We start from the raw sequence: 27,615 nt of genomic DNA, 5'->3' as shown, positions 1-27,615 counted from the left end.
AAGCAAATTGCTGGCTGACCTTGCTGACCTTGGACTGAATGGCCAGGCATGTGTCAAGTCCACATATGTGTCTCTTACCAAAAAACCTGCACCTCTTTAAATGCTCATAGGTATAAACGCATGCTTGCTCTGTTTTTCTTATCTTGGCTCTTTCTTTCCTCTCCCAGAGTGGCTCTCTTGCACAGCCTTCCTCAGGCTAGGTGACCCAGGGGCCAGCTGAGCCTCTGACCCCCTTCTCAGTCAGTTCTCAGGGGACAAATCCCAGTAGACACTCGGGGAGATGTGGGCCATTGTTACGTGGATTCTGTTGAGCTTCCCTGGAAATAGGAACAATTTGAATTTCAACAGCTATTTGTTGGCAATCAGAGCCCTGTGAACTTAAGCCTGTAGCTCTGATTTGAAGGTCTCCAGGAGGGCATGTGGCATGGCATAAGGTCACACTGTCCCAGTCCTATTTCATATTTTGATTTGGCTGGTGGACCAGAGAACATCTCATTAAGTGTGCAAACTAGATCATGTTAAGTAAGTGGCTTGAGTACCTGGCAGAGAAAGACTGGATTTCCAAGTAACCTTAGAGAATGAGTCAGACATAAACAGAGGAAGGTTAGGGGTGATTTTATATATGTGTACATCCTCCCTCCCACACATGGGAGAGAGAGAGAGAGGGAAAGAGTCTGGGACCACCATATCCACGGTGTCTATGGCTACTTGGCCCAGGCTGACAATAAATACCAGTTTAATTGAAGTGGCCTAACTAAAGGATTCACTCAAAGAGATTAGGAATGCTTTTCTAGCAACCTGGTTCACAAAGGATCTGGAGTTCAGGATTGTTTTCTTATCAACTAAAAAGTAAAGTTTGTAATTTTCAGCTATCTTTAGTGCTAGTTGCTCTCATTGCCAAAATGAAACCTCAAAACAAAACAAAACCAAACCATAGAACAATGAAGAAACAAAAGCTGGTGTTCTTTTTACTGCTTTTGTTTCCTCTTTCCTTTATCCAGAAGATGCAGTTGGGGCTATGTATAGGAGAGGCTGATGTAACTTTTAATTTCCATTTGGGGACTGATTGTGGTAGCCCTCATTCCCATTTATTGTTTCCCCAAAATCCCTCCACCCACAAGGAAATGCTGGGTCCTCTCAATAATTCTGGGCCAAGTTCTTTCTCCCCTGTGCTGTAGACACAGTTGGGATAGACACAACCATTGGAATCATGGATATCTAAGATCCTCTGGAGGGCAGAGTTCGGTGAAGAACCATAACTAACTGTTAGAAGACCAACCTCAGGGGGAAGGGTGTCTTGTTCAAGGTGCTCCCTGCCGGATGCCCAGAGAGGGTGCCTCTGTTTATAGGAGTGACCTTCTTTGGGAGCCGACCTTCCCTGGAACATGCCAGTTCATATTCATTTCAAGTTTCTTCTGCTGTGTGACCTCTGGATACTGTCTTAAGCAGTTATTTATCTCACTAATTATTCCACCCCCCCCTCAATGTTTTCTTTCAGTGTTTCACACCTTTTTTTTTTAAGCTTTAAATAAAATTTACCTAGGCTAGAGAACTAACTCACAACTTGAAACAAGATAATTCTCACTTTCTTTGTGGATTTTCTGTGTCTTTAGATGTTTTTATTATTTTCAGTAGTTAGGCTAAATTTAGAGGAAAAGGAGATTTGAGACAATTAATTGTTAACTCTCAGTGGTCTAGATAAAATTATTGTTTAGCTTTTCTTTCTTATCTACCTTTTCTATTTGTTTGATGGAAAAGTTTACTTTGAGCTCTGGAGCTCTAGAAACCAAGCTTTGGTGAAAAACAAACCCAGGATTAAATATAATAGACACTTGTCCCTTTTGCTTCTGTGACTTCAGGCTTTTTCCCCCCTCTGTAAAATTATTATAATGATACCTACTTCCCAGAACCGAAATGCTGATTAAATGCTCTGATCTATGTATTGCTCTTAGGATGGTGTATGTAACATAGCAAGGGCTTAATTAATGGCAATCATATCATCAACAAAATGGAAAGACATCCTACTGAATGGAAGAAAATATTTGCAAATCATGTATCTGATAAGGGGTTAATATCCAAAATATATAACTCAATAGCAACAAACCAAACAATCTAATTAAAAAATGGGCAAAACATCTGAACAGACATTTTTACAGCGAAGATGTACAGATGGCCAACAGGTACGTGAAAAGATACACAACATCACTAATCATCAGGGAAATGTAAATCAAAACCACAATGAGATATCACCTCATACCTACTAGAATGGGCATCATCAAAAAGACAACAAATAACAAATGCTGGTGAGGATGTGGAGAAAAGGGAACCCTTGTACGATTTTGTTGGGAATGTAAATTTGTGCAGTCACTATGGAAAACAGTATGGAGGTTCCTCAAAAAATTAAAAATAGAACTATCATATGATCCAGCTCTACTACTTCTGGGTATTCATCTGAAAAAAATGAAAAAACTAATTCAAAAAGATATTTGTACCCCCTTGTTCACTGCAGCATTATTTATAATAGCCAAAATATGGAGACAACCTAAGTTTCTATTGATAGATAAATGGATAAAGAAAATGTGATAGATAGATAATGGAATATTATTCAGCCATAAAAAAGAATGAAATCTTACCATTTATGGCAACATGGATGGACTTTAAAAAAAATAATTAATTAATTACTTTTTTATGTCTTTTTTTTAACATCTTTATTGGAGTATAATTTCTTTACAGTGGTGTGTTAGTTTCTGCTGTATAACAAAGTGAATCAGCTATATGTATACATATATCCCCATATTCCCTCCCTCTAGTGTCTCCCTCCCACCCTCCCTATCCCACCCCTCTAGGTGGTCACAAAGCGCCGAGCTGATCTCCCTGTGCTATGCAGCTGCTTCCCACTAGCTATCTATTTTACATTTGGTAGTGTATATATCTATTTTACATTTGGTAGTGTATATATCTATTTTACATTTGGTAGTGTATATTTTACATTTGGTAGTGTATATAGAGTAGTCAATGCTACTCTCTCACTTTGTCCTAGATTACCCTTCCCTCTCCCCATGTCCTCAAGTCCATTCTCTATGTCTGTGTCTTTATTCCTGTCCTACCCCTAGGTTCATCAAAACCATTTTTTTTTTTTTAGATTCCATATATATGTGTTAACATATGGTATTTGTTTTTCTCTTTCCGACTTACTTCACTCTGTATGACAGACTCTAGGTCCATCTGCCTCACTACAAATAACTCAGTTTCATTTCTTTTTATGGCTGAGTAATATTCCATTGTATATATGTGCCACATCTTCTTTACCCATTCATCTGTTGATGGACACTTAGATTGCTTCCATGTCCTGGCTATTGTAAGTAGAGCTGCAATGAATATTTTGGTACATGACTCTTTTTGAATTATGGTTTTCTCAGGGTATATGCCCAGTAGTGGGATTGCTGGGTCATAATGATAGTTCTATTTTTAGTTTTTTAAGGAACCCCCATACTGTTCTCCATAGTGGCTGTATCAATTTACAATCCCACCAACAGTGCAAGAGGGTTCCCTTTTCTCCACACCCTCTGCAGGATTTATTGTTTGTAGATTTTTTGATGATGACCATTCTGACCATTCTGAGGTATCAATGAGGTGATACCTCATTGTAATATTGATTTGCATTTCTCTAATGATTAGTGATGTTGAGCATCCTTTCATGTGTTTGTTGGCAATCTGTATACCTTCTTTGGAGAAATGTCTATTTAGGTCTTCTGCCCATTTTTGGATTGGGTTGTTTGTTTTTTTGATATTGAGCTGCATGAGCTGAGCGTATATTTTGGAGATTAATCCTTTGTCAGTTTCTTCGTTAGCAAATATTTTCTCCCATTCTGAGGGTTGTCTTTTTGTCTTGTTTATGGTTTCCTTTGCTGTGCAAAAGCTTTTAAGTCTCATTAGGTCCCATTTGTTTATTTTTGTTTTTATTTCCATTTCTCTAGGATGTGGATCAAAAAGGACTTTGCTGTGATTTATGTCATAGAGTATTCTGCGTATATTTTCCTCTAAGAGTTTTATAGTGTCTGGCCTTACATTTAGGCCCCTAATCCATTTTGTGTTTATTTTTGTATACGATGTTAGGGAGTGTTCTAATTTCATTCTTTTACATGTAGCTGTCCAGTTTTCCCAGCACCACATATTGAAGAGGCTGTCTTTTCTCCATTGTATATTCTTGCCTCCTTTATCAAAGATAAGGTGACCATATGTGCTTGGGTTTATCTCTGGGCTTTCTATAACATGGATGGACTTTGAGGGCATTATGCTAAGTGAAGTAAGTCAGGCAGAGAAAGATAAATACCATATGATCTCACTTATATGTGGAATCTAAAAAAAAGCCCCAAACCAAGCTCATAGATACAGTCAACAGATTGGTGATTGCCAAAGTCAAGGGGTAGGAACTGGGTGAAATGGGTGAAGGGGGTCAAAAGGTACAAACTTCCATTTATAAAATAAGTAAGTCATGGGATATAATGTACCGCATGGTGACTATGGTTAACAATACTGTTCTGCATATTTGAAAGCTGCTAAGAGAGTATATCTTAAAAGTCTTCATCAAAAGAAAAACATTTTTTTGGTAACTGTGTGTGGTGATGGATGTTATTTAGCCTTATTGTGGTGATCATTTCACACTATATACAAATATTGAATCATTATGTTGTACATTGAAACGAATATAATGTTGTACATCAATTATACCTCAACCAAAAAAATTTCTGATATAACCACAGTGAGAGAATAATTCTTTTATTTTTTTTATTCTTTTTATTTTATTTTTTAAACATCTTTATTGAAGTATAATTGCTTTACAATGGTGTGTTAGTTTCTGCTTTATAACAAAGTGAATCAGTTATACATATACGTATGTTCCCATATCTCTTCCCTCTTGCATCTCCCTCCCTCCCACCCTCCCTATCCCACCCCTCTAGGTGGTCACAAAGCACCGAGCTGATCTCCCTGTGCTATGCGGCTGCTTCCCACTAGCTATCTATTTTACATTTGGTAGTGTATATATGTCCATGACACTCTCTCACTCTGTCACATCTCACCCCTCCCCCTCCCCATACCCTCAAGGCCATTCTTTAGTAGATCTGTGTCTTTATTCCCATCTTGCCACTAGGTTCTTCATGACCTTTTTTTTTTTTTCCCCTTAGATTCCAAATATATGTGTTAGCATACTGTATTTGTTTTTCTCTTTCTGACTTACTTCACTCTGTATGACAGACTCTAACTCCATCCACCTCATTACAAATACCTCCATTTCATTTCTTTTTATGGCTGAGTAATATTCCATTGTATATATGTGCCACATCTTCTTTATCCATTCATCCGATGATGGACACATAGGTTGCTTCCATGTTCTGGCTATTGTAAATAGAGCTGCAATGAACATTTTGGTACATGACTCTTTTTGAATTATGGTTTTCTCAGGGTATATGCCCAGTAGTGGGATTGCTGGGTCATATGGTAGTTCTATTTGTAGTTTTTTAAGGAAGCTCCATACTGTTCTCCATAGTGGCTGTATCAATTTACATTCCCACCAACAGTGCAAGAGGGTTCCCTTTTCTCCACACCCTCTCCAGCATTTATTGTTTCTAGAATTTTTGATGATGGCCATTCTGACCGGTATGAGATGATACCTCATTGTAGTTTTGATTTGCATTTCTCTAATGATTAATGATGTTGAGCATTCTTTCATGTGTCTGTTGGCCATCTGTATATCTTCTTTGGAGAAATGCCTATTTAGGTCTTCTGCCCATTTTTGGATTGGGTTGTTTGTTTTTTTGTTATTGAGCTGCATGAGCTGCTTGTAAATCTTGGAGATTAATCCTTTGTCAGTTGCTTCATTTGCAAATATTTTCTCCCATTCTGAGGGTTGTCTTTTGGTCTTGTTTATGGTTTCCTTTGCTGTGCAAAAGCTTTTAAGTTTCATGAGGTCCCATTTGTTTATTTGTGTTTTTATTTCCATTTCTCTAGGAGCTGGGTCAAAAAAGGATCTTGCTGCGATTTATGTCATAGAGTGTTCTGCCTATGTTTTCCTCTAAGCGTTTGATAGTGTCTGGCTTTACACTTAGGTCTTTAATCCATTTTGAGTTTATTTTTGTGTATGGTGTCAGGGAGTGTTCTAATTTCATACTTTTACATGTACCTGTCCAATTTTCCCAGCACCACTTATTGAAGAGACTGTCTTTTCTCCACTGTATATGCTTGCCTCCTTTATCAAAGATAAGGTGACCATATGTGCGTGGGTTTATCTCTGGGCTTTCTATCCTGTTCCATTGATCTATATTTCTGTTTTTGTGCCAGTACCAAACTGTCTTGATTACTGTAGCTTTGTAATATAGTCTGAAGTCAGGGAGCCTGATTCCTCCAGCTCCATTTTTCATTCTCAAGATTGCTTTGGCTATTCGGGGTCTTTTGTGTCTCCATACAAATTGTGAAATTTTTTGTTCTAGTTCTGTGAAAAATGCCATTGGTAGTTTGATAGGGATTGCATTGAATATGTAGATTGCTTTGGGTAGTAGAGTCATTTTCACAATGTTGATTCTTCCAATCCAGGAACATGGTATATCTCTCCATCTGTTTGTATCATCTTTAATTTCTTTCATCAGTGTCTTATAATTTTCTGCATACAGGTCTTTTGTCTCCTTAGGTAGGTTTATTCCTAGATATTTTATTCTTTTTGTTGCAATGGTAAACGGGAGTGTTTTCTTAATTTCACTTTCAGATTTTTCATCATTAGTGTATAGAAATGCAAGAGACTTCTGCGCATTAACTTTGTATTCTGCTACTTTACCAAATTCATTGATTAGCTCTAGTAGTTTTCTGGTAGCATCTTTAGGATTCTCTATGTATAGTATCATGTCATTTGCAAACAGTGACAGCTTTACTTCTTCTTTTCTGATTTGGATTCCTTTAATTTCTTTTTCTTCTCTGATTGCTGTGGCTGACACTTCCAAAACTATGTTGAATAATAGTGGTGAGAGTGGGCAACCTTGTCTTGTTCCTGATCTTAGTGGAAATGGTTTCAGTTTTTCACCATTGAGGACAATGTTGGCTGTGGGTTTGTCATATATGGCCTTTATTATGTTGAGGAAAGTTCCCTCTATGCCTACTTTCGGCAGGGCTTTTGTCATAAATGGGTGTTGAATTTTGTCGAAAGCTTTCTCTGCATCTATTGAGATGATCATATGGTTTTTCTCCTTCAATTTGTTAATATGATGTATTACGTTGATTGATTTGCATATATTGAAGAATCCTTGCATTCCTGGAATAAACCCCACTTGATCATGGTGTATGATCATTTTAATGTGCTGTTGGATTCTGTTTGCTAGTATTTTGTTGAGGATTTTTGCATCTATGTTCATCACAGATATTGGCCTGTAGTTTTCTTTCTTTGTGACATCTTTGTCTGGTTTAGGTATCAGGGTGATGGTGGCCTCGTAGAATGAGTTTGGGAGTGTTCCTCCCTCTGCAATATTTTGGAAGAGTTAGAGAAGGATAGGTGTTAGCTCTTCTCTAAATATTTGATAGAATTCGCCTGTGAAGCCATCTGGTCCTGGGCTTTTGTTTGTTGGAAGATTTTAAATCACAGTTTCAATTTCAGTGCTTGTGATTGGTCTGTTCATATTTTCTATTTCTTCCTGGTTCAGTCTCGGCAGGTTGTGCATTTCTAAGAATCTGTCCATTTCTTCCAGGTTGTCCATTTTATTGGCATAGTGTTGCTTGTAGTAATCTCTCATGATCGTTTGTATTTCTGCACTGTCAGTGGTTACTTCTCCTTTTTCATTTCTAATTCTATTGATTTGAGTCTTCTCCCTTTTTCTCTTGATGAGTCTGGCTAATGGTTTATCAATTTTGTTTATCTTCTCAAAGAACCAGCTTTTAGTTTCATTGATCTTTGCTATTGTTTCCTTCATTTCTTATTCATTTATTTCTGATCTGATCTTTATGATTTCTTTCCTTCTGCTAGCTTTGGGATTTTTTTGTTCTTCTTTCTCTAATTGCTTTAGGTGCAAGGTTAGGTTGTTCATTCGAGATGTTTCCTGTTTCTTGATGTAGGCTTGTATTGCTATAAACTTCCCTCTTAGAACTGCTTTTGCTGCATCCCATAGGTTTTGGGTCGTCGTGTCCCCATTGTCATTTGTTTCTAGGTATTTTTTGATTTCCCCTTTGATTTCTTCAGTGATCACTTCATTATTACGTAGTGTATTGTGTACCCTCCATGTGTTTGTATTTTTTACAGATCTTTTCCTGTAATTGATATCTAGTCTCATAGCATTGTGGTCGGAAAAGATACTTGATACGATTTCAATTTTCTTAAATTTACCAAGGCTTCATTTGTGACCCAAGATATGATCTATCCTGGAGAGTGTTCCATGAGCACTTGAGAAAAATATGTATTCTGTTGTTTTTGGGTGGAATGTCCTATAAATATCAATTAAGTCCATCTTGTTTAATGTATCATTTAAAGCTTGTGTTTCCTTATTTATTTTCATTTTGGATGATCTTTCCATTGGTGAAAGTGGGGTGTTAAAGTCCCCTACTATGATTGTGTTGCTGTCGATTTCCCCTTTTATGGCTGTTAGTATTTGCCTTATGTATTGAGGTGCTCCTATGTTGGGTGCATAAATATTTACAATTGTTACACCTTCCTCTTGGATCGATCCCTTGATCATTATATAGTGTCCTTCTTTGTCTCTTGTAATAGTCTTTATTTTAAAGTCTATTTTGTCTGATATGAGAATTGCTACTCCAGCTTTCTTTTGATTTCCATTTGCATGGAATATCTTTTTCCATCCCCTCCCTTTCAGTCTGTATGTGTCTCTAGGTCTGAAGTGGGTCTCTTGTAGACAGCATATATATGGGTCTTCTTTTTGTATCCATTCAGCCAGCCTGTGTCTTTTGGTTGGAGCATTTAATCCATTTACATTTAAGGTAATTATCGATATGTATGTTCCTATTCCCATTTTCTTAAATATTTTGGGTTTGTTATTGTAGATGTTTTCCTTCTCTTGTGTTTCTTGCCTAGAGAAGTTTCTTTAGCATTTGTTGTAAAGCTGGTTTGGTGGTGCTGAACTCTCTTAGCTTTTGCTTGTCTGTACAGGTTTTAATTTCTCCATCAAATCTGAATGAGATCCTTGCTGGGTAGAGTAACCTTGGTTGTAGGTTTTTCTCTTTCATGACTTTAAGTATATCCTGCCACTCCCTTCTGGCTTGCAGAGTTTCTGCTGAAGGATCAGCTGTTAACCTTATGGGGATTCCCTTGTGTGTTATTTGTTGTTTTTCCCTTGCTGCTTTTCATATGTTTTCTTTATATTTAATTTTGATAGTTTGATTAATATGCGTCTTGGCGTGTTTCTCCTTGGATTTATCCTGTATGGGACTCTCTGTGCTTCCAGGACTAGATTAACTATTTCCTTTCCCATATTAGGGAAGTTTTCAACTATAATCTCTTGAAATATTTTCTCAGTCCCTTTATTTTTCTCTTCTTCTTCTGGGACCCCTATAATTCAAATGTTGGTGCATTTAATGTTGTCCCAGGGGTCTCTGAGACTGTCCTCAGTTCTTTTCATTCTTTTTTCTTTATTCTGCTCTGCACTAGTTATTTCCACTATTTTATCTTCCAGGTCACTTATCCGTTCTTCTGCCTCAGTTATTCTGCTATTGATCCTGGGTAGAGTATTTTTAATTTCATTTATTGTGTTTTTCATCGTTGCTTGGTTCCTCTTTAGTTCTTCTACGTCCTTGTTAAATGTTTCTTGCATTTTGTCTATTCTATTTCCAAGATTTTGGATCATCTTTACTATCATTATTCTGAATTCTTTTTCAGGTAGACTGCCTATTTCCTCTTCATTTGTTAGGTCTGGTGTGTTTTGACCCTGCTCCTTCACCTGCTGTGTGTTTTTTTGTCTTCTCATTTTGCTTATCTTACTGTGTTTGGGGTCTCCTTTTCACAGGCTGCAGGTTCGTAGTTCTCGTTGTTTTTGGTATCTGTCCCCAGTGGCTAAGGTTGGTTCAGTGGGTTGTGTAGGCTTCCTGGTGGAGGGGACTAGTGCCTGTGTTCTGGTGGATGAGGTTGGATCTTGTCTTTCTGGTGGGCACGTCTACGTGTGGTGGTGTGTTTTGGGGTGTCTGTGGCCTTATTATGATTTTAGGCAGCGTCTCTGCTAATGGATGGGGCTGTGTTCCTGTCTTGCTAGTTGTTTGGCATAGGGTGTCCAGCACTGTAGCTTGCTGGTCTTTGAGTGAAGCTGGGTCTTGATGTTGAGATGGAGATCTCTGAGAGATTTTCGCCGTTTGGTATTACGTGGAGCTGGGAGGTCTCTTGTGGACCAGTGTCCTGAAGTTGGCTCTCCCACCTCAGAGGCACAGCCCTGATGCCTGGCTGGAGCCCCAAGAGCCTTTCATCCACACGGCTCAGAATAAAAGGGAGAAAAAAAATAGAAAGAAAGAGGATAAAATAAAATAAAATAAAGCTATTATAATAAAAAATAAGAAAAAAAATTATTAAGAAAAATTTTTTTTAATTTTTAAAAATAGATTTATTAATTTTTTATAATAAAAAATAAAAAAATTGTTAAGGAAAAATTTATTAAGAAAAAATTTTTTAATTTTTTAAAATAAAAAATATCAAAAATCTTATTAAATTTTTTTTAATTTCTAAAAATAGAAAATAAGGAAAAAATTATTAGGAAACATTTATTAGGAAAAAAAATTTTTAAGTAAAAACAAAAAAACAAAAAACCAAAAAACGGACGGACCTAACCCTAGGACTAATGGTGAAAGCAAAGCTATACAGACAAAATCTCACCCAGAAGCATACACATATACACTCACAAAAAAAGGAAAAGGGGAAAAATTAATATATCCTGCTCCCAAAGTCCACCTCCTGAATTTGGGATGATTCATTGTCTATTCAGGTATTCAACAGATGCAGGCACATCAAGTTGATTGTGGAGATTTAATCCACTGCTCCTGAGGCTGCTGGGAGAGATTTCCCTTTCTCTTCTTTGTTCGCACAGCTCCCGGGGTTCAGCTTTGGGTTTGGCCCCGCCTCTGCGTGTAGGTCGCCTGAGGGCGTCTGTTCCCCGCCCAGACAGGACGGGGTTAAAGGAGCAGCTGCTTCGGGGGCTCTGGCTCACTCAGGCCGGGGGAAGGGAGCGGTACGGATGCGGGGCGAGCCTGCGGCGGCAGAGGCCGGCGTGACGTTGCAGCACCCTGAGGCGCGCTGAGCGTTCTCCCAGGGAAGTTGTCCCTGGATCACGGGATCCTGGCAGTGGCGGGCTGCACCGGCTTCCAGGAGGGGCGGTGTGGAGAGTGACCTGTGCTCACACACAGGCTTCTTGGTGGCGGCGGCAGCAGCCTTAGTGTCTCCTGCCCGTGTCTGGGGTCCGCGCTGTTAGCCGCGGCTCGCGCCTGTCTCTGGAGTTCGTTTAGGCGGCACTCTGAATCCCCTCTCCTTGCGCGCCGCGAAACAAAGAGGCAAGAAAAAGTCTCTTGCCTCTTCGGCAGCTGCAGGCTTTTTCCCGGACTCCCTCCCGGCTAGCACCGAAGCCGGAGCCTCAGCTCCCAGCCCCCGCCCGCCCCGGCGGCTGAGCAGACAAGCCTCTCCGGCTGGTGAGTGCTACTCGGCATCGATCCTCTGTGCGGGAATGTCTCCGCTTTGCCCTCTGCAGCCCTGTGGCTGCGCTCTCCTCCGTGGCTCTGAAGCTTCCCCCCCCTCCGCCACCTGCAGTCTCCGCCCGCGAAGGGGCTTCCTAGTGTGTGGAAACCTTTCCTCCTTCACGGCTCCCTCCCACTGGTGCAGGTCCTGTCCCTATTCTTTGTCTCTGTTATTTCTTTTTTCTTTTGCCCTACCCAAGTACGTGGGGAGTTTCTTGCCTTTTGGGAGGTCTGACGTCTTCTGCCAGCGTTCAGTGGGTGTTCTGTAGGAGCAGTTCCACGTGTAGATGTATTTCTACTGTATCTGTGGGAAGGAAGGTGATCTCCGCGTCTTACTCTTCCGCCATCTTGCCTAGACCTCGAGAATAATTCTTTCAAATAACATTAGATATTGTTTTAACTATATATCTTAATACAATATGTTCTAACTATAAACAAAAAAAGTGACAGTCATTATTATTATTTGGTAATGGGTTAATTGGCTAGTAAGCCTTGGAATTGTGGTCATAGTGAAAATAGTCACATTAAAAAACCATCAGATTTGAGACTTGTTTCTGTTTGAGCAACTGCCCATTTACATTTCCTGTACCTATTGGTACAGTCTGTCAGAAGAAAAGTTAAAATCCACATAGGCAACACCGCATTTTGTGTTGTAGTTTCCCTCAGGGAATAGAAATAAGTTAGACTCGGAGGAGAGGATGACGTGATGCCCATCTAGACGCTAAAGCAACGTTCTCATTCTGTGCTTCACAGACGCTGGTGTTTTATGACTCGTTAGGAAGCATAGCAGAAGAGACTCCTGCAGTCAAACACAAAGTTCCCACTGCAGGAAATGGACTGATTTTGCCTTGGGCTGCTCACATCAGAAACCTAGGAATAACCTTTGGTTCCCTCCTTCCCTTACCCCACGGTATCCAATCCACCAGCACATCTTCTTACTCGATTTCCAAATTGTACCACATCCTCCTCTCTCTGTCTTCTTAGCTATCCCCTCCAAACAGCTCGGCCTAAGCAGTGATGCAACCTACCTGCCCCGCCTCCATGCCCCCTACTCTCTAGAGCAAGTCCACAGTAATCTTTGAACAACTAAATCCCAGTACTTCATTCCACTGCCTAAAGCCCTCCCTGGCTTCCTGTTGCCCTGAGAATAAATCCAAACCTCATCTTGTATTATTGCTCCATTCACTCCATTCTGGCCCCATGGGCCTTATCTCTGTCCTTGAGTATGACATTCTCACTTCTGGCTGAAGGCCTTCGCCTGGAGAGTTCTTCTGAAGCTACTCTTTATAGCCATCTCCACACACCACCTACCCCTATGTGCTGTATCACATCTCCTTGTTTTATGTTATTTTTAGAGATCATACCACTATCAGAAATTACATTGTTCATTTGTTGGTTACTTGTTCCTGGCCTTGCCTGGAATGTAAACCTTCTGAAAGTTGGGATGTTGTTTTATCACCAAGTGCCTGGCATTTCATAGACACTCAGATATTTATTGTATAAATGAATAAAGCAGTAGTTAAATAACAGCAGATGCTAGACCTTACACAGCCTTAAAAGTATGGCCAAAAATATGGCCACTAGTTCTTTTACGATATACCCTGTAGCCATAAAATGAAGCATGATTTTGCTTTTCTGTAATGACGGTTTTAAATGAAACTTGCAAAATTGAAACATGTTTTCATCCACTTGGGGGCAAATTTAAAACTTCAAATGAGAAGGAATACCTTGGTCACCATGACTATAAAACTGAAGTTGAAGTGTTATAATAAAAATACTTTTAGACATTCAATTAAATGCTTTCCTTGGACCCTGCAGCAGCTGGTAAACATCACACTCTAAACAAAAAGTCTTTTCTTAATTTTATGTTTTAATTTCAAATGATATATATATTTGGTAAGTATAATGCATTTTTTTAAATTGTATTTTTTAACATCTTTATTGGAGTATAATTGCTTTACAATGATGTGTTAATTTCTGCTTTTATAACAAAGTGAATCAGTTATACATATGTTCCCATATCTCTTCCCTCTTGCGTCTCCCTCCCTTCCACTCTCCCTATCCCACCCCTCTAGGTGGTCACAAACCACCAAGCTGAGCTCCCTGTGCTTTAATTAAAGTTAACAAGAAACCTTTTGGTTAACCAGAAACCAATTTAATAATATTTTAGTGTTCTTTCTTTTTTTACTAGACTATTTCCTATATAGACTCTGGTTTTCAAAGCAGCAGAAACATTTTTCAAATGAAGTATTCCAAAGCTCCAATATATAAAACAGAAATATCCTGACTCCAATAGTCCTTAGTTGTGTGAGCTTTGGAAAGATTACTTAACCTTTCTGAGTCTGTTTTCTCTTCTATAAAATGGGGATCACAATAACTTGCTGCAAGGATTAAATAAACTAATCCATGTGACGCTCCCAGCTCAGCATTTGACATAACAGGCCCCTGATAAGTGCTACTTACTTTCTATGTTGCTCTCTCCACCCCCTCCCTTTACTCCAGTCCTACTCAGTGAGTTCCTGCTATGTACCTAGCACTTGCTAGGTACTGGGTAAAACAACAGTGAGCAAGGCCTGGTGCTTGACTTCAGGCTTAGAGAAGCCCTTTGCGTTAAAGACTTTTAGTGTGGCTTGGAGTTTGATGATACAGGACTTATAACTATATATATCAATATCAGTAAAATATAAGTTTACCACATATTGTAGGCAGGGTTCCAAAGTCAAGTTAAAAAGCATTGCAGAAGGCAAGTGTTTTTGTGTGATATTCATGATTGTTTGATACCCAGGGTTGCAAAATCAAGTTTAAAAACACTGGGGTACACCAAACTGTATAGGTTTCACTCTAGAACTTCTAGAACCTTGGGAAAATGCACTATGATTTTCTAAGGAAATCTCTGGCAGTTCTGTGCACATATTAGGGGCTCAAGGAATATTTGATTTGTAAGTATCAAATCAGTGATACACATAATTTCTGAGACATTATAGGAGGAAAGGAAATTTCTAGCTGAGGCTACCGTTTTTCTGTTGTCTATACTTTTCTGTGTAGGATTCATGTTGGACCCAAAGATGAATCCAATGTTGACAGGTAGCAAAGGGGGTGAGCAAGGCACTCTGAGAAGGAGAGAGTAGATAAATTCTACTTTGTTGTGGCGTAAGCCTTAAGCAACTATTTTTCTATGGAGGATTATGAATTACAGTAATTTAGTGAAACTTAGAATAAGAAGAAAACCTAGCATTCAGACTGTGCTTGAAAAGCTAGATAAAGCCTCCACAGAGTTGAATTCTAAGATTTTTGATTTCTCTGTTGAGGATTTTTGTAATAATTCTGGATTTCATGCCTCTTATTCCAACCCAGTGAACTTAATAGGGCATTTTGGTTAAATGTATGATTCCAAAGCTTTTCCCAGGCAAGAGGTAGGTATAGAATGGTAAGACTCATTTGACTGAAATCGCTAACATTTTAGAACAAAACAGAAGCATGGTTAAGCTTGTGAAGATTTAAGTGTGTTTAGAGGTGATTTAATGTGTGTGTGGGGAAGCTGTTTTTCACTGTACCAAATTCACGCAAACAATTTGGTACTTAGTTTCTTCCTAACATCTCCCTACCTTATTTACCTTATTTCAACTCTCCTGTACTAGGTATTTGTTCCAGGAGCCACAATGCCCTGAGTCTATCCTGGTGCTGCCCTCACCCTGGCCTTCTGATGTCTCATTCCTCCCCGTTTCCTTTCCATCTGCATGCATGGATCGCCATATTGGTTTTCCAGATGTTTGGGCTTGAACTGGACAAGTGTCTCTTTTGGATCCAATCCTTCCTCTGCCCTTGCTAAAGTAGTAACCCATCAGTCTATTAAATCAGTGCTCATAGGAGAAGCTTAGAGGAGACCTGAGGGGCTCTGCTTCAGTTCCCCAATTCTATGCATTTTTAGGGGCTTTCTCGAGGCCAAAGTCCATCTTTAAAGACTATAGCTCAGTGTTTCCCAATCTTTCTTTCACCAACAATCTCTCTTACAATTTTCTTCCCTTCACCCCAATTTTTTTTAAAGAATTTTGTCTACCAAACAAATATAATCAAGGATATATTTTCCTATTAAATAAAGCTTTCATTTAGCTTGATGTAAGTATCAGCTCCCTGAGTTGATACGACTACAATCACGAGCCAAGAAACTTGATGTTTTAGCTGTGCATACGTATTTCAGATAAACATGTGACATACAAAGAGAGTTTTGATATTAAAAAAGCTCTACGACCCCAGGAGGATCAGGGATCCCAGGTTGGAAAAATCATTTAAACTAAAGAAATGATTCTAATGGTGAAGATTTCATTAGGTGGTATTATCTCAGGCTTGTTGGGAGATTTTGAAGGGAAATGGGGATTTGATCTGCTGCTCAATTCATACTGTATGAACAGTTGCCAATATTTATTAACACATACCTTTCCTCGTTTTCATGCATGCTTATATACCATATGTGTGAAAATTTTCTCCTTGTAGAGGTATAGTTTAGGGGGAAGTTTTATGAAATAGAACTTTGTATGGATAATTTGTAATACGAACTTAATTGTCATTCTTCTCCAAAGTTAGCAAATAATAGAGGATAATCTTAAACTAGTTCTAGAGGGGTTTCAAAAAATATGCTAAATGTCAAGGATTGAATGATTAAGAAAAGACAAATGCCAGGTCTTCACTTCCCTCCATTCTCACCAAAAGATGGTTTTATCAGCACCTTTTTCCAGCAAGGGAAATCCTTAATCACACAAGCCATGTTTATTATTGAGAACTGACTTTTCTACTCATGGCAATTTGAAGAAATAAAAGACCTCAGCGCTTCATAATGTTTAAGGAGAGTCAAGAAAAAATCTGGGGACTTCCCTGGTGGTCCAGTGGTTAAGACTCTGTGCCTCCAAAGCAGGGGGCACAGGTTCGATCCCTGGTCGGGGAACTAAGATCCCATATGCCATGAGGCAAAAAAAAAAAAAAAAAAGAAAGAGAGAGAGAGAGAATTTGAACTACTGGTGGAGGTAACAAACTGAAAAATCAATCAGGAGCTGAAGTGGAGGAATCTTTGTAAATGGCTATGAGAAGCACCTGAGAATTAATGTTGACAGACAGTTAAATTGCTGTCAGATTTTACTGATGGAATCACATTACTACTAGAGCAAATTGTGTGGTTTTCAAATTTCAGCAATAAAGGAGAGGAGAGAAAAGTTCAGGCTTAAGAAAAAAAACACATTCTCGAAATGCAATATGCTAGAGGGTGAGAGAGAAAGAATTATTGGAAGTGGCAAGAAAGTAACTTTCAGGTATTTGGTAACCAGGCTAGCAGATGTGAGAGAAGTCATTGTCAAAGAAGAAGTAGTTCTATACATTTATTCTCTTGAACTTAATTGGAAATGGCAGGGTTTTTTTCCCCCTAAAAATAAGCAGTTTATTTTAGAATCATTTTCGATAAACAGAAAAATTGCAGAGATAGTAAAGAGTTCTTGGGCTTCCCTGGTGGCTCAGTGGTTAAGAATCTGCCTGCCAAAGCAGGGGACATGGGTTCGAGCCCTGGTCAGGGAAGGTCCCACGTGCCGTGGAGCAACTAAGCCCATGCGCCACAACTACTGAGCCTGTGCTCTAGAGCCTGCGAGCCACAACTACTGAGCCTACGTGCCGCAACTACTGAAGCCCGTACACCTAGAGCCTGTGCTCCGCAACAAGAGAAGCCACTGCAATGGGAAGCCCACGCACTACAACAAAGAGTAGCCCCCACTCGCCGCAACTAGAGAAAGCCCGTGTGCAACAACAAAGACCCAACACAGCCAAAAATAAAAATAATAAAATAAAATAAATAAATTTATTAAATAAAAAAAAAAAAGAGTTCTTGTATACCCCATATCCAATTTTCTCTATTATTAACATCTTACATTAGTATAGTATATTTATCACAGTTAATGAACCAATATTGATACTTTTTCACAAACTGATGTCCATACTTTATTTGGATTTCCTCTTTCCCCCTGATGTCCTTTTTCTGCTCTAGGATCCCATCCAGGATACCACTGGACATTTAGTTGTCATGTGTCCTTAAGCTCCTCTTGGTTGTGATAGCTTCTCAGACTTTCCTTGTTTTTGATGACCTTGACAGTTTTAAGGAGTAATGGTCAGATATTTTGAAGAATGTATCTGAGTTGGGCTTGGTCTGGTTTGCTTCTCATGATTACACTGGGGTTTTAGATTTTGGGGAGGAAGACCACAGAGATAAAGTGCCATTCTCATCACATGCTATCACCGTGACTTATCCCTGTTGGTGTGAACCTTGACCACCTGGCTACGATAGTGTGTATTTGCCAGGTTTCTTCATTGCAGAATTACTCTTTTTTTCCTTTCCCATACTTTTTGGAAGGAAGATACTATAAGCAGCCATCAACTAAAAAGTGGGGAGCTTTGGAATCCTGCATGGGAGATTTGTCTGCTCTCCCCCATTTACTTATTTATTCAATCATTTATTCATATCAACATGGACTCATGGATATTATTTCATATTTGGGGTCATAAGTCAATACTCCTTTATTTTATTGTTCAAATTGTTCCAGGTTTGGCCATTGGAAACTCTTTCATGTGGCTCCTGTGTCCTGTTGACATACTCCCATCATTTTAGTTTTTAATTATTTTTTTTGTTTTTTTAGCACTTCCTTACTTCTGGTGCTACAAGAAGCTCCAGGCTCATCTTGTATATTTCCTGCCTCAGTCCGAGAATCAGTCATTTCTCCAAAAAGCCCTAGTTCTCTTCCTTGGAGAATGGTATTATAAATCAAGATGTGGGCACTTGCCAGAGGCTGTGCTCAAGTCTCAGTGCAGGGAGAGAGTGGCCTACTATGAGCTATCTTACTCCCTACCAACCCCCTTTCCCCACTTCATGGGAAGCCTGGAAAAATACAGAAAGAGGTCAAAGAAAATGAAAACTAGCTTAACTATCTGCCCAAGAAGGCTTGATATCCAGAGATTCACTTGCAGAGGTCTTAAGTTTAACCTGCAGTCATCATAAGATCAGTTCAAACATGTATTTGTTGCTGAAGATGTACACAGCCTGGCGTTTACAATCCTCCTTTCACCTCACCTTTGAAACCCTCTGGTGAGAAGTTGGCTTGCAGCCTAAGTGTGTGTGGGTTTATAGCTTGCAGTTTGAATTTCACTGCACACAGTTTAGTTACGTGGAGCCCCATTTCACTTCATAACTGAGCCCTTGAATAAATGTGTTTCTTCATCAAACCAAACAAGCAAACAAAACCACCCTTGCGCTAAAAGGAAAAGAATGACCACTCTCCGTGAACCCAATAAAACTCCCACTTGCCATTGCATGTATGCAACCAGCAAGGTGCAAATCAACGATCACACATTTCTCTGCTGGGGGAGCACATGTCTGTGTGATCAGAGGTGCACTGCAAATGAAACTTAGCCCGATGCTTTTGCAGAGCCGTAATTCTCTTAGGAAAGTGAGAGGGAAAAGAAGCTTTAAAAATAGAACCAAAAAAAAGAAGCAAGTACATAACTGGATAATAATCACAGAGAGCGTTGTGGTCAACTGGTCCAACCTCCTTATTTTATTGAGAAGAAAAGAGCTAAGTCCCTTGCCAAGCTTACTGAACTAAGTAGGGGCAGCCCAGAACTGGAGTTCAGGCTTCTGACTCCGAGGCTAGCGCTATTTTCATGCTGCCTTATAGGTAGTGCTTAGATAGAGTCTTAAACCTGGTTTATGTTCAGTGTTCTTGGCAAGTTAGGAAATAACTTAAACATATATAAGTTTTCATTTTTCCTCCTGGGGAGAAGTGTATAGTGGTAGGAAGCAGGGTATAATCTATGGAGATATCATTCTTAGCCCCTCAGATAGGCTTTGGAAGTCATATTTTAAGCATGCATCAGAAAAATAAGGGTCAGCATAGACAAAGGAGCTGCTGGCATTGAACATTGTTTTGTACCCCGCATTCTCAGCCTTACTATTAGGATGTTTAAGTGATGTCCAAATCCAGGATACAGCATCATTTCAACAATTTTATTTAAGTCTCTGGCTACAAAGGGGAGAAGCTCAGACTAGCACAAATTAAAGAAGATTATTTAATTAAGAATGTAACAATTAGTGTCATATACTGAAGGACAGGAAATAATGTACCACAAAGCTTAAGGAGGATTGGGATTAAAGGATTCTCAGAGGGTTCTAGAGTTGGTAAGTCAGTAAATATTTACTAAGTAGCTGCTATACGCCAGGTACTTGGGGACACATAAGCGAAAAATTCAAATCATTTCCTCAAGGAGCTGATGTTACAGTGGGACAATTTGAACAGTAAACATGCAAATGGATTAATAGAATTAATTCATTTACTGATAAATGCCGTGAAGAAAATAAAGCAGGGAAATGTGATAGACAGTAATGGGGCAGGAGGTTCTTTTGCTGAGGTGGTCAGGAAAGGCCTTTCTGAGGAGGTGACATTTGAGTTATGAGAGGGAGTCAGGCATGTGAAGATCTGGGGAAGACACTTCCAACTAGAAGAAACAGGAAGTACAAAGTCCCTGAAACAAAACTGAACTTTAAATGCATGGGGATGGGATAAGGCTGGTGTGGTTCAAATGAAAGAATTGAGGAGAGAAATAAGGGACATAATGTCAAAGGAGTAGGCAGAGGACAGATCATAGAGGGCCTTTTAGACTTCGGTGAGAAATTTGTATTTTTACCTGGATGCAGTGGAAATTCATCAAAGAGTGATAAGCAGTATAGCAATAACTGATCCTGCTGCTATTTGTAGAACTGACCATAGTTAAAAGATTATTGCAGAAATTTACTGAGAAATGATGATGAGGTGGTGGTAAAGAATTGGTGAGGGGTGGTCAGAGTCAGGATAAATTTTGGAGATAGAGCTCATGGGACTTGCTGATGGATTAGATATGGAATATGAAGGAAGGAGAGGAATTGAGGATGACTGGTAGGATTTTTGACCTGAGCAACTCAGTGGATGTTGGTGCCTTTGTTGAAAAGAGGCAGGCGAATAAGTCTCTATCCGTCTAAGATGATATGGACTGAGGGATCAAACATTCTTTAGGCCATGTTAAGGGTGAGATAATTTTTAGACAGCCATAGGGAGATGTCACATAGGTGGTTGGATACTTGAGTGTCAAGTTCAGGCACAAATAAAGACTGCTGATGCAGAATTGAGTTGTCACAACGTGTTTACTTTGTTTAAAGCCAAGGGATTGAAGGAGACTAACTTGAAAGAGAATATTGAGATCAGAAGAGAATCAAAGGCAGAATCCTGGAGGCGTGACAGTGATGAAAGGTCTGGTGGAAGAAAAGCCAGCAAAGGAGATAAGGAAAGAGACTGGAGAAAGTCGGAGGAAACCTCACGGCATAAAACTGTAAAAAATTGTTTCAAGAAGTGTCAACTGTGTCAAATGCTGCTGAAAGGTCAAGTAAGCTGAGGGTTTTGTGGTCATTTGAAACTTTAATGAGTTATATCAATGAAGCAATGGGGGCAAAATCCTCATTGCATTGGGTGGAACAGAAAATTGGAGGCAAGGCAATGGAGACAATGAGGATAGATAACTTCTCTGTAATGGGGGAAAAAACAAACCCAGAATGTGTGGGCACAGATTCAGGATTAGTTTGATGGTGGGAAAATATCATTCTTATCTGATTGCATTTAGTTTCTCTGTGAAGTATGAAGTGAGTATTTGTTTCTTTTTTCTCAACTCTTATTTTCCATTTTCCCAGATTACTGAGAACAGCACCTTAGCTCTCCTGTAACTTTAGCTTGCAAGTGTCTTTGGCTTGCCATGGTACCAACTCTGGCCTCAAATCGACGTTACATTACAGCAGTGATGACCAACATGGTCTTACAGTGGTGTTTATGTCTCAGTTCAGATTCTTGAGAGGGGCAGCCATAGCTCATGCTAGTCTGTTGGCTCTGGGTCAATGTCTACTTCTGATCCCACTAGTTATAGTAGGAGGTCTTGGTTACCTAGTAGAAACATGCAACTTAGGCCTAGTCCTTTATCATGGGCTTTTCCAAAGAGGACAATGTGAATTGGAAAGTGTCTTAATTTCCTGTGGCTGCTGTGACAAATTACCACTGATGTAATGGTTTAAGGCAATAGAAATTTATTTCCTCACAGTTCTGGAGGCCAGAAGTCCCAAATAAAATCATCAGAAGGGCCAGGCTCCCTCCTGAGGCTCTAGAGGAGAATTCGTTCCTTGCCTCTTCTACTTCTGGTGGCTGCTGGCATGCCTTGACATCCTTTGGCTTGTAGCTGCATCACCCCAATCTTTGTCTCTGCTTTCACGTTGCCTTCTCCTCCCTGTGGGTCTCTCCTCTGTGTATCTGTTCTTATACTCCTTCTACCTCTATCTTATAAGGGTACATATGACTACATTTAGGACCCATCTGGATCACCCAGAGAGGTCCTCCTTTTAAGTTCTTTTACTTAAGCACATCGTTTGCCACATAAGGTAATAATCACTCTTTTTGTCATATAAGGTAATTTTCAAAGTTCTAGAGATTAGAGTATGAACATATACTTTTTTGTGTCTATGTGGGGTGGGAACACCATTCAGCACACTGTAAACAGGTACTTGAAAACCTGAAAACATCTTCCAGGGCTTTCCTCTTTGTCAAACATTTTCTAAAGGATAAGAATGGAGATAAAGGATGCAAGGGTTGGATTCAAGATTTTGCCTAAATCAGTCTCTGAGTAACCATTGTATCAAAAGGATTTGTAGTAACTTAGATATATTGACACATAGTCCCAATGAAAAATAATACCATTTGGCACCATGTTGGTTATGAAATGAGAAAATGCATTTGAACCAGACCTATTTTCTTCTTATTGAACATCTATACATACATAATGGAAGCAACAGATGACTGTGGAGAGAAATTGACTATACATGTCTTCCTTGATTTATGATGGGGTTATGTCCTGATAAACCCATCATAAATGGAAAATATCTTAAATTGAAAATGCATTTAATATGCCTAACCTACTGGACATCATAGCTTAGCCTAGCCTTCCTTAAACATGCTCAGAACACTTACATTAGAATACAGTTGGGCAAGATCATCTAACACAAAGCCTATTTTATAATGAAGTTTGAATATCTCATGTAATTTATTGACTATTGTACTGAAAGTGAAACCCAGAAATGTTGTGTATGTGCAGGATGGTTGTAAGTGTATTGGCTGTGATCACATGGCTGACTGGGAGCTGCCCCTGCCCAGCATCAGGAGAGAGTATCATACTGCATGTTGCTAGCCCAGGAAAAGATCAAAATTCAAAATTTGAAGTACAGTGGGTACTGAATGTGTACTTCTTTCACACTATCATAAAGTAAAAAAATTGTAAGTCAAACCATCTTAAGTCAGGGACCATCTATACAGGTATTTTTCCATCTAATCTGGGCTTTGTGAAGTGTAGTCAAAAAATTTATTAGTGGAACAGTCAGCTTTTACCTTGCTGTCCTTTCTTGTCAGTTGTCAGTCAAAAAGGGGAAAAATATAGAAATAGAAAGTAGCTTCTGGGCTTAGAAGAATATGAGAAAAAATATTTATAGCTTAATTCAGGCTGTTGGAGTTATTTCCTTGGCTACATTTCCTTGGTGTGTTCTTTGTGAAATTCCCTTATCCTGCTCTCTTAGCTCATGAAAGCACAGTTATACTGATGACCTTGAGTCAACCTTTCTTGAGGAAATCCTCCTTTTGAATAGTTATTCTTGTCAGCGCTTTTTTCTCCAGTCATCCAACTGCCAAGTCCCACCTACTAAATTAGAGGAGAGGAATTATTCTAAGTGTCCTGCTCATAACTTTCTCTTCTGGGATGACTAAAAATCCCAGGGTTATTTCCTGTGAGAAGCACAGTCCTCGTGTTGATATCTAGTCTGCCTAATTTGACTTTAGATTAAACAGGGACCTGTTTATTCTGGTCTGTGGAGTGCTCACAGTATCCACAATTACCAAGCCCACTAGTTTTGCTCCTGTTCTCACCCCTGGGAATAATAACGGCCTCTACAAATTGTATGAAGGAGGACCAAAGCTTTGTAGGGGAAGAACATAGGGGAGACTCCTCTTGGGCTCTTTAGCCCCTGGAGGAGCTCATTGCTCATTTCTACCCTCAGAGTGGTCTCTGGAGCCGCTGACCTGCCTCCCATGCAGAGAGCAATGGCCACACCTGGGGTCTCCCTCCTCTCTGTTTAGAGGCACCCATAAACGTCCTTGCGGTGTAGCCTTTTGGGATGGATTAGGGAGGCTTAGCTACTTTCCATAGTGTCAGGTGGAGAGAATCTATTTGAATTAAGCAATAGAGAATTACATTCCCAAAAGTACCTTTAGATGGCCAATGGTCTGAGCATTTAAGTAAATTTCTGAATCATCTAGAGCTAGTTTCTAGACCTGAAAATGTCACTTCTAGAACTAAGACTGAGTGATTTTGACATTCTCTAGGTGTAGCCAAATATCCCTTGCTTTAACCTGTTTTCTCTAGCAGAGTATTTCATAACGTGGTGCTGACTGCCCAACACCACCCTTTGGAAAAACCTTTCTTATTTAAGGACGGAAATAAAATCCTTCTTTAGTTTTCTCTTTTTTAGGCAAGTTCCTTAGTATTCCTTCTTTGGACAGATTTTCTATTTCTTTAATCATTTTTCATGGCTTTCCCCACAAACTCTGCCTTGCCTCTACATTCTTATAAAAGTATGGTAACTAAAACTGCCAATGGTGTTCATATACAGGTCTGACTGTCCCTCGGTACAGTACAAAGCTTATGTCTAGACGAGATATCACCACTCTCATTTTTTGCTTAAAGTGAATATTATGGAAAACTGGCTGAATTGTTCTGCTGGTTGATTTTATGTGTCAACTTGACTGGGCCATGGGGTGCCCAGATATTTGCTTAAACATTATTCTTGTGTGTGACTGTGAAGATGTCTCTGGGTGGAATTAACACTTGAATCAGTAAACTGAGAAAGTAGATTATCTTCCTCCGTGTGGGAGGGCTCATCTAATTGGTTGAAGGCATGAGTAGAATAAAAAGCCTGAGTAAGGGAATGCTTTCTCTCTTTCTGCCTGACTATCTTCAAGCTGGGACATCAGTCTTCCTCTGCTTTTAGACTTGGGCTCAGGCTGAAACCTACACCATTGGCTTTCCAAGCTTTCAAGCTTATGGTCTTGGACTAGAACTATACCATCGGTTCTCCTGGGTCTCCAGCTTGTTGACTGCAGATCTTGGACTTCTCACCCTCTGTACTGCATGAATCAATTCCTTAGAGTAAATTTCTCTATCTATCTATCTGTCTATCTGTCTATCTACCTATCTATCTATCTATCATCTATCTATCTATCTATCTATCTATCTATCTATCTATCTATCTATCTATCTATCTATCTATCATCTCCTATTGATTCTATTCTCTGGAGAACCCAAACCAATACACTTGTCTTAGGCAGGAAGTAAATCTAGGATATTTACCTGTGCCTGAATGTATAAGCCATCAAAGATTTCTTGAGTCATGCCTATAATAGGACACAAGAGTCAATCTTAAAGGGCTCCTACTGGTCAAAGATGGGAATATTTGAGCATAAAATTATGACTGCCATATGTCATGGCATCACGTCCGGCTTGGACAGAAGTCCTCCCCCTAGTGACCAGGGAGTAGCTGAGGACTTGGTGATGGCCCTGGAGGCCTTGCTCTGGGCAGACCCAAGGCTATGGTGCCCCCATGGTGGACCAGACCAGGATGGTGGACTCCAGGTTCTGAGGGATGGATGGTCTATGACATACAGCAGCACCGTGGAGGTGAGCTACGTGTGCCAGCACTGCAGTGGGCCCCTGAAACAGGACATGAGCTTCAAGATCCTGGACCGTGTCCCCACCCAGGAACTCATAGCACCATTAAAGAAAAAGACTGCTATAGATAGAAATAAGAAAAAATCCGTGAATTCATAATGATACTTTGAAAAGGAAAATGTATACCATGTTGGTTACCTTTGTAGGTTACCAGACCACAACTCATTCTTCCGAAGAATGATAATTAAAGGGAAAGAATTGAATGTATCCTATCTTTCCTGTATAGACTGTATTTCATGATAACCATATAGATGTAAATGTCCTTCTGCTGCACCCCCCTCCCCCTCTCACCTCAAATGATAGACCACCAAGAACATACCTGGAGCTCAGCAAGTCAGGTTTATTACTTGTTGCAGAGAAAGAAACAGGGAACTGTGGGGCATCTCAGAGGGTGTTAGAAAGGACATATTACAGGATTTGGGCTGTTGTTAGATGATGTTGGGGGTGGTTCAATGAAGAGGGGCTTTGCTCTGGATTGGAAGGGAGGATAATTTTATGATTAGGTATTTTAATGAATCCTAAAGAATGGCATGAGGGAGTTTAGTAAATTCTATAGGGCAGGCTAGAGCAAGGCTAAAGCTGTAAAGCCATTCATATTATCTACAAAAGGAGTGTGTTTAATATTTTTATCATGTGCACAGTGACCTTGTTTTTAGCTATGACAAAACAACATTATGAAGTGGTCTTGTTTTTCATCTCATTTCTTCAAAGTCAGAAAGTGACTTGCCATTCTGTGAGATTGTTTATGTCCAGTAGGAGACCCTTGAGGTCTAGCTGTGAGTGTCAGGCTAACTCCTAAGGTTTAGGCTATTTTTCAGTTCTGAAAGGGCTTTTCTTTTCTTTTTTCTTTTTTTAAAAAAATAAATAGTAGAAAATAAAAACAGAGAAATGAAAGATTTGAATAATCCCATATTCAACCCCTAATGAAATAATGGATCTAGGCAAGTGAAATGCTAAAGTCATTAGGTAAAATGTTAATGGGTTACCTTATGAATGGTTCAGGCTGGCATCACCTGACCTCTGATCAAGCTTAGTGTTGCCAAAAGTGGGAAAGGCAGACGTTATGTGCCTCTTGATGTGACTCACAGCATAACCTTTAAAATATTCTTGCCCCCAAATTTGAATCTGAATCTAGGTAAATCACTAACCACCAGTTTATAGGAAATATGAGGGGTAGAGCACCATCTTAACTAACACCATGATGGAACAATCAGCTAAATCTAGAATCTTCAGCAAATAAATGTCATGGGGGGAAAAAAAAAAGAGAGGGGGAGATATTATAGATTTAAAGAGACTTGTAAAACATATCAACCAAATGCAGTGTGTGAATTTTGCTGGGATTCTGATTCAAGCAAATCATACCAAAAGACATTTTTGAGACAATCAGAGAAAACTGAGTTCTATTTCCCGAAGATCTGTTCCATAATTCCCAGATACTGCTTTTGCTCAGTCTCTATTTAATTTGGCCTTTATGGGATAGGGGTTCTCTGAAATGACAAAGGTCTCCAATTGTTATCAGTGGAAAACTTTATTTTCTGCCTCATTCATTTCTTCAAGGTGGTGTGTCCATCAAAATAAGAGACCTGTTATAGAAAGAATTGAATAGATTGTAATATTGACTATAATTTTTATATGGTGGCTGTCATATGCAGTATTTAAAGACTGAGCTGAAAGTTGAATATCATACTATTACTTTGAAAAACTCTGTGGGATTCACCATTTTATGGCATTTTCCACCCTGGAGTAAATCTTTTATAAATGTTCAAATTTTTAGAATCCCCATGGAGCTGGGATAATAGTCACTGCCTAAAATGGATAAAGACTAAAAGCCAGTCATAAGCAAGTATTACCTCACCCTCTGGGGCTCTCTATTTTTAGCCTCAGTTTTGTTTCCAGAGATAGAGGTGAATAACTTTGTCATCCATTTCTCTTTATTAAATGTGCATCCTCACCTGTCTTTACTTACTCATCAGACTGGCATTTTTGGTTACTAATTCCTTTCAGATGTTCTGATCACCTTAAAAATTCTTAATAATTCAAGGACACTTTCTC

Source organism: Balaenoptera physalus (assembly GCF_965194825.1).
Source record: "Balaenoptera physalus genome assembly, chromosome: 3".
Classification (NCBI taxonomy): domain Eukaryota; kingdom Metazoa; phylum Chordata; class Mammalia; order Artiodactyla; family Balaenopteridae; genus Balaenoptera; species Balaenoptera physalus.
This window is presented reverse-complemented; position numbering follows the sequence as displayed.